Consider the following 8,385-nt stretch of genomic DNA (forward strand, 5'->3'; position numbering starts at 1 on the left):
CCAACACACAAGAAATAGCTCAGCCAATAATTGTAAGTGAAAATAAAATCTCAAAATAAATTTTACTCACTGAGTTACATCACACATACACACACACACACACACACACACACACACACACACACACTCCTGTAAGTGGAAAAGGACTAATTAGAAAGAGGGCAGGGCCTCAGAATGTGGATGTCTATGATAAAAATATACTATATATGCATATATATGGATGCCATATTGAAACCCATAATTATGTATAATTAATATGTGCCAATAAAAGTTTGAACAGTGTTGTCTTTAAATTTTTTCTCTAGAAACACTCTGTAATTGAAGAGTTGGTTGAAATTGCAAACTCTGAGTATAGAACACACTTTCAAGGTAGTTTTAGCAGGGAGTTTGAGGTAGTTTCGCCTCCCTAAACTGACATCACATATTAGTTTAACATTAAATTATCTTTGTTCATAGACCTTGACTGTGCATCACAAGTGGAGAGAATGGAGAAGAAAGTGACCGGGCCTAGCAGACCCACAGTTGCCTGGGAGTCGGTGGAAGACATGGATACTTCCCTTTAAAACCTCTGCCTTTTCTCTAGGCCCATCTCATGGCTACTTGCCAAGTCACCTCAGCAAAATGTCCCATTTGAATGAAATGACCGATTTCGAGAAAACCCTGTTAACTTCAGAAATTCCTAATGTGGAGTTTTCCGAGTGACAGACCATCCACAGGGACAGGGTGAGTGCCGTGAACTTCTCCAGCTTCCATTTCTACTGATAGGCTCAAGTTGTTGGAAACAAATTCTCTCAGCCCCAGCCACATCACTTGCTAAATATAGACTTCCAGATTACAGCAATACCCTGGGATGACAGAGCTTTCCGCCCTGGTTAAGGAGCCTTTCATTCTGAAAGTGCAGAACATTTTCTCTTCCCCTTTAAGACCAGGGGGGTGGGGAGGGTGAGGGAGGGAAACCAGACCAAGGACTCTGTGGTTACTGGCATGTTGTAAGCTACAGGAGATTATCTGGGGAAACTGGGCAGAAGGAGTTGAAGGGAGGAGGCCACAAGCCCCCAGCTGTTGAAGTAGAGGTCACTTTAGCATGATGGGTGCTCTTTGCTAGGGTTTTAGACGTAACAGAATCTCCCCTACATCACCAGTGAGTGGCTGCCTCGTGATGCAGTATTAATGTGAATTATGGTTGACCTCCCAAATATGGAGGAAGATCTTTAGAGAGACATATTCTGTCCATTATGTGCAGGAAAGACCAAAATCTCCTCCCGACCTCCTATCCAGTGCTTTTGCCCTTAATAGTGTTCTTTTGGGCCAGCCCAATGGCTCAGCAGGTCAAGGCACATAGGCACCAAGCCCAGCAGCCTGAGTTTCATCCAGAAGGGCCTCATGGTAGAAGCAGGAAGCGGAGAACTGGGTCCAGCATGTTGCCCTCTCAAATATCCACATGGTGTGGCATGCATGCTGTCCCCTCCATACCCATAATAAATATATAAAAACATTTGTTTACTTATTTATTTACTCTTCATGGTATTTCCACCATTCCTTCTGTCCTTTGAATCTTGAATCATTATTGGGAGTAGAGGAGCATTTCTGGATAGGGCCATGTGATATAAACCCACCTGGTGGGCAGAGGGCTGTGTCCTCAACCTGTTTCTGTATGCCACCTCTTAAGTCCCAGAGAAATATCCAGAACACACAAAACTCAGATACGATCACTCCTTAACGTTTGGGAAAAAAAAAAAAAAAAAACTTGCCTGGGTGGAAAACCATTTTCTCAGACAACAGTTAGCCTAGGGATTGCAACAACAACATCATCCTGTGCCAAGAATATCAATTCATCCAAAAGTCCCACTCCCAAAGGCCAGGGTGAAGCTGTGGTCATGCCCATACAAGCAGGTTACACTTATGACCCTGCTGTTCTGGGCTAGTAGAGATGTCAAGGATTTAGGTTGGAATCAACTATCTCTTCTTTTGGCTTCTCTGTCTGTCTCGATCATGTCACTTCTACTTTTAGCAATACTAGTTTAGAAGTGTGACAATTTTGGACTGAGAAATATTATACAGTCTAGAGCAGAAAAGAATACCAGACCCTGGTCCTCGAGTCCTTGGTATCAACCTTCACTAGCTCACTCCAAGTCTTGAACTTTCTCGGTCTCCGCTGTTCACCTTCTACTGTAAGGAACCATTTTTCTCTGATTCTCTGATGAAGCCTGATGACTCTTTTGTATCAGGTTTTATTTCAGCGATATGAAGTTTGCTTCCATGAGTAGATTGTACTCATATTAAATGTTCTTGATTCTCGAGCACACAGGATAGAACTGCAGCCACACGCAAAGGGAGAGGGACCGTTTGGGGAAGTAGAATTGTATCTACAATATGGTTGGGATCAAGTAGGATGGTAATGCATGAAAACCGGAAGATTGCTTCTTGGCTCTTAACTCTTCAACTGACCAGTACTACGATCTTATTGCTTGAACACAAGAGTTAAAGTCCACAGATGCACAAAAATTAGTGACAGTCTGTCTTAAAATCTTTTGTAAAAAAATCACCTGAAACACTAAGATACAAATTCTGACCCAGTGGGTTTGGTAAGAATCCTGGGTCCTGATATTTTTGACAGCTTTTACTGGTTTTCTAGGTCCATCAGCCACTTTTGGACGTATGAAGGTTTACTATAATGACATATGAGGGTTTTTGGCAAGATTGAATCACTTCATTTTACAATTCCTTTTAAAAGCATGATTCAAAATGTTGTACTTTAAAGGAATTCACTGTGAGGATGGTGAAATAACCCCATGAGCAAATTGTTGACATAAATAAGTTTCTAACAAATATCGACTGGTTGATTTCTAGCAAGTACATCTTCAGAGATCCATGGCAAATCCTTCCAGAGATGGGAAACAATTTCCCCTCGCCCCTTCAGAGACTGAGGATTTTGTGCATTAGAAGCATGTGACTTCATCGTGGGAAGAGAGAGTATGGTTTTCCCGAGTCTAGGACACAGTTTCTTGGTAAATATCCAGTCACATGGTATGAACAATGGCTAGAGGATATATAAAGATTTCTTTCATCATTTTATGACCAGGTACCCTGTACTGTTGACTGTAGGAATGACACTGAAAAGTTTGGCAAGAGCTGGGGAAGCCGGGACACTTATTTGCAAGTGAGCACACTTATTTGATGAGCAAGTGGGTGTGCCGCCATTACTTCACTGAGATTTATGACAAGCAAATTCCTATGGCTGATTAGCCGTTCCTGGCCCACCTGAGGTTGATTTTAGGCTTGTTTAGATCCTACCGGTCGTCTCTCCCAGACTCCAGCAACTGCCAGACCTAGCCTCACCTGTGGGTGAATCAAGGAAACTCCCAGGGTCGAGAGAAAGCTGAAACTCCGGTGTGAGGAAATCTTCTGTACTTTCAGAGTACACGGAAATGTACCTTCCACAAGGATGTGTGTGATGTCTCAGGTAAGCGATTTTTAGTAAAATTCATGACAATTTGGACCTTCCAAAGAGGGGCAATACCCATCCTGTACATACTGAGCTGCGTCTCTCCAAAGTATGTAAAGGGAATCAGATTCCCAGTTCACTGATAATTGAAGATCAAATGGCCACCCTTGGTAGTCAATAGCCTGAGTGGGTAAACTGTGGTGCATTTTGCTCTTATTTTCTTGCTTTGTAACTGGGCCAATAATGACCTTGAGAGTCTCTTGCCCTAGCCACCTGAGTCTTGCAATTACAGATGTTCACCATCATAACCAAGCCTCTTCTCCTTTGTCAAGTTAGACTTGACCTTGAGATTGACACTATCAACACACTCTTCATTCCTCTATTTCAGCCATTTCTTATCTTTTTCCACTTTCTTTTCCCTCCTCCTCCCCTTCTACTCCATTCTTTCCTCCCTCCCTTCCTCCCTCCCTTCCTCCCTCCCTCTCTCCCTCCCTCTCTCCTTTCCTCCCTCCCTCCCTCCCTCCCTCCCTCCCTCCCTCCCTCCCTCCCTTCCTTCCTTCCTTCCTTCCTTCCTTCCTTCCTTCCTTCCTTCCTTCCTGTCTTCTTCCTGTCAAGATCTCACTAAGTAATCCTGGTTGGCTTGGAAGTCACTATGTAGACCTGACTTACCTGTGAATCACAGAAATCCCCTTGCTTTTGTTTCCCCTAAGTGCTGGCATTAAAGGGATGTGCCCCTAGCCTAGCAAAGACTTATTTTAATTGTCTATGTGTGTATGCCTGTGCATGTGTGTGTGTGTGTGTGTGTGAGAGAGAGAGAGAGAGAAGAGAAAGTACACATACACACACACACACACACACGCATCAGATCCAAGCAACAGATGTGGAGTTCAGGTGTTCTGCAGGAGCAGGCACTGGCTGTTAACCACCCAGCCATCTCTCCAGGTTCCTCTCTCCTCTGCAAGAGGTAAAGAGCCAAAGAGTTTTCAGACTTACTGACTTGGAGCAAACCTATTTACGATCAATAGAGTTAAACTCTTTACCAAAATAATTCAGAATGTCTGGCTTTCTTATCATTATTAATGAGTAAAATGATTTTTGAACCGGATCAAAGGCTGTTGTGTTTGATTGGAGAAGTGCTGGGTGAGGCTGAATTCTAACATGTTTCATGTTGCATAATCTATGAAAATTCCTGTTTATACAAATTTTTTAGTGCTTAATAAAGGGAAAATACTCCCCAAGTTCCAAATTTGGCAATGAGGAATGTGCCTAGTGACCTAATGCCCCTTATCTGACAAAAAAAAAAAAAAAAAAAAAAAACCTGTTATATTTTCCTTTTGATTCAACATTTGTGGTTGAATTAAGATTGGTCCCTGTGTTCTTTATGAGTTAGCACCAGGTTTTCTGCATAGAAATCAATACAATATGGTTTTCAAGACAAATGCAATGAGACTTGTACACATAAAGTACTCTAATTTTCTTATTTTCGTCTACACCAATCTAACCATATACTGTAGAAAGAAAACTGACGGAGGTATGTTTTTGATGATAAAGGACATATAGCCCTAGTTAGTCAGAAAAGCAACTCAGTTTATTTCCATAGTTATTAACACTTAGGGAGACACCCCCCCCCGCCCATGTTTCAGATAGCATCATAGGGACTTTACATAAATTATTAATTTAGTTATTATTTTCTTCAAAAAAATTAAAATAAGGTCATTTATATTGTAACAAGCTGCCAAATAAAAACAACACACAGCTAGATTAAGGTAGCTACTAAAAAACAAACAAACAAACAAACAAAAACAACCCTGCTTAGTATCAAACTCTATACAGCTGAACAGGAAAAGAACACATTAGTCACAAAGAAGACATAACAGATAATGTTTTCCTAGCTTCAACTCTGTCACAGCTTTTCCCTCTTTATGGTAGATAATTACAGAACAATGCAATGAGCAGTGAAAGTGTAAAAAAGAAATGCTATGCTCAACTACTTCAAAGGAGTCCCTTTAGAACAGTGGTTCTCAACCTGTGGGTTGGAACCCCGTGGTGGGGGTTGAATGACCTTTTCATAGGGGTCACCTAAGACCATTGAAAACACAGAGATTTACATTATGGTTCACAACAGTAGCAAAATTACAGGTTTGAAGTAGTCATGAAAATAATTTTATGGTTGGGGGTGAGGGGGTCACCAAAACATGAGGAACTGTATGTATTAAAGGGTTGCAGCATTGGGAAGGTTGAGAACCACTCCTTTAGATTAAAGTAAGTATCCCCTTAAAGAGCTGCTTTTGAAAGACACTTTGGGGTTGGAGGAAGAAATCAGAGCATGGTGACAATGGCCCTGTACCATAGGGAAGTCAAAGGTTGCCTACGGCACAAGGTGCCTGTGCTTCGTGGCATGTTTGTGTATACCAGTTGGAGCATAGCCATATATTCATCGCCTATCGTGTTATTCAAATGAATAATAAAATCCAACAAGTCTCTTCTGTCTAACTGATGAAGCACGGATTAACCCACGCCAACAGAGATGGAAAGGTTTGCATAGATTGTTGTCTCCATCTGTTTTGTGTTGCAAGAGCACAATGCCTCAAGTGGGGTGATTTATATAAAATAAAATCTTATCTCCTTGCAGTTCTGAAGGCTGAAGTCCAAGGTCAAGGCACTGACTTTTGATGGTGAGGCCCTTCTTGCGACATCATTAGTAGGAAGGAAGGTAGGGGTGGGAGGAGAAAGAGGCTGAACTTGGTCTGCTGTAAGAATAGCCCCCTGCCTTAAGGACCAAAGCCCTTAGAGTTCACACCCCTTAGTGCTATTACACTGACAATTACATTTCCAATACTTGCCTTTTGGAGGCACATTAGAACTATAGCAATCTGGCAAGAGAAAATGCCTCTAAAATCTCCACAAATATAAAAGGAATATTGAGCTGATTGAAGGCATAGACTAGCAAGATGCTTTGGCTGATGGAGATAACACCACTGTGATAAGGGGAAGATCATAAGCTTGTCGAATTTTAAGATGTTAGAAACAAAATTGAAATAAAAAGCCATTAAAAGTGCTAAGGGGACAAGACAGTACTCTGTTTAGAATGGGCACATCCTGGGTGGCTCTTGCAGAAGGGTGCTTTATGTCCATTTGTGCATCAAGTTAGCACTGTCCTTTTGATGTTTCTGTTAGACCACATGGACCCACTTCTTAGGTATTGTTTTGTTGGCTTCTATTCTCTTTTTCATTTACTCCTAAAGTCTGGTTAAGATGCAAGACTTCATGATGTTTGTAGCTAACAACCAGTGGCTGTTGACGTTTGGATGACTGGCCATATGGGGAAGTATAAAAAGGACATATAGACTGGCTTTAATTTCACACACAATTTGTTTTGTAGGATTTTGTTGTTGTCATTCCTGTTTTGGTATGGTTAACACTCTTTTTTTGTTGGTTTCATACAAAATCCCCAAAGCTACGAAGAATTAGACTTCATCTTTATTCCTTATCATGTGCAAATTGTCCAGTGTAAGGAGGACAAAGAATTGTGAAGCAGGCTCTGAGGTTCTCGAGCTCATCCAGGTGCCGGAAGAATAACTGGGTTGGATTCTAATGGCAGGAAGCTTTCCTGAGGTCAGGGTGGCTTTCCAGAACTTTCAAGGGTTAGCAAATCTTCAGGACTGTACAGTGGCCAGTATGACTTCCTTTGGTGGTGGCAATGTCAGCTACACCTGTGACTAATAATGAACTAGAGGAGTGGGTCAGATTTAATTTTGCCTGGCTTACCCTTATGCTTTTATCCATGTGTGTCTTCATCTGCCATATGTTCTACAAGGTGCTCCATGGGCAAAACAAATAAGGGGGGTATGGAGAAACAAACAACTTTAAATTTCAAAGATAAAGACAGAAAAAATAATCCCAACTTTCATCAAAGAAGGAAAGGTCACCCGTGAAAGAACTAAGTGAAATTTGATTCTAAGAATGTTCTTTCCAAAGACTAAACATCCAAGGCAACGGGGCTTGGTCACAGGACGGAAGAGGGAAAGTTTGCTACCAAACCACTGCTCTGTGTGTAGTCTCTGCAGTTAAAATAAGAAAACACAGGGACTGAAGAAGTGGCTCACGGGTTGAGAGCACTGGCTGCTCCTCCAAAGGACCAGGGTTCAGTTCTCAGCACCTACATGGCGGCCCTCATCTGTCTGTAACTCCAGGTCATACCAGTGTATGTAAAATAAAATTAAATTATTAAAAAAATACATTAAGGATGCACACTTTCACAGAAACCTTCAGGGGGAAAATGCTTGAGTACACATAGTGCAGGGTAAGGTTTGTGCTTACAAACAGAAGTATTTGCTAGCTGCTGTTATAATCAGTAAAAGGAACAGATAGCTAAACAAATCAGAAGGAGAAGTTCTTCGTGGAGGACATGTTCAGGGGATTCAGAAGTGCAGTGAGAGGAAACAAATCGAAGACATCCTATAAGTCACACCTGCCAATGGCACCACAGATTCTAATGGCAAAAGTTGGAATGTGGTTCCAAAAGAGACACAAATGAGCGGAAGGGTGCTAAGTTCCTATACCTTACAGAATAGAGGAAAAATGGCGGATAGCTGTAGGCATTTACAGGTGTGTACACACAGGACACACAGGATAGAAAAAGAACTCTTTACACAAAGTCAAAGTCAATTCGAGCAGCCTGCTCTACTGCCTTTCTTCCAGGCCGACTAGGATGGCTGGTGTAGACCTCCACAGTCTCCCCCGCAGCATCCGACCACACTCGCTCCCCAGGCTTTTGTCTCATTTCCCACACAATTTATTTTCCACCAGAGGATCAAAGTAATCGTTTGAGATTCCAATCTGTTGGCGTCACTATTTGCATTTCTGCAGACCTTCTCAAGTCTCTGGCATCCTATCACCCAGGCTCCTCAGCCACCTTTTACGGTTTGGCTGTCAGTGAT

General features: G+C 41.9%; 1 annotated feature.

The window, feature by feature from the left end:
- Window positions 323-1,273: an enhancer, noted in NCBI's record as "VISTA enhancer mm235". NCBI's record gives its function as "enhancer in: heart[5/6]" and the evidence as "EXISTENCE:transgenic organism evidence [ECO:0001131][PMID:17130149]".

The sequence above is a fragment of the Mus musculus genome, chromosome 13 (assembly GCF_000001635.26).
Source record: "Mus musculus strain C57BL/6J chromosome 13, GRCm38.p6 C57BL/6J".
In the NCBI taxonomy this organism is placed as follows: domain Eukaryota; kingdom Metazoa; phylum Chordata; class Mammalia; order Rodentia; family Muridae; genus Mus; species Mus musculus.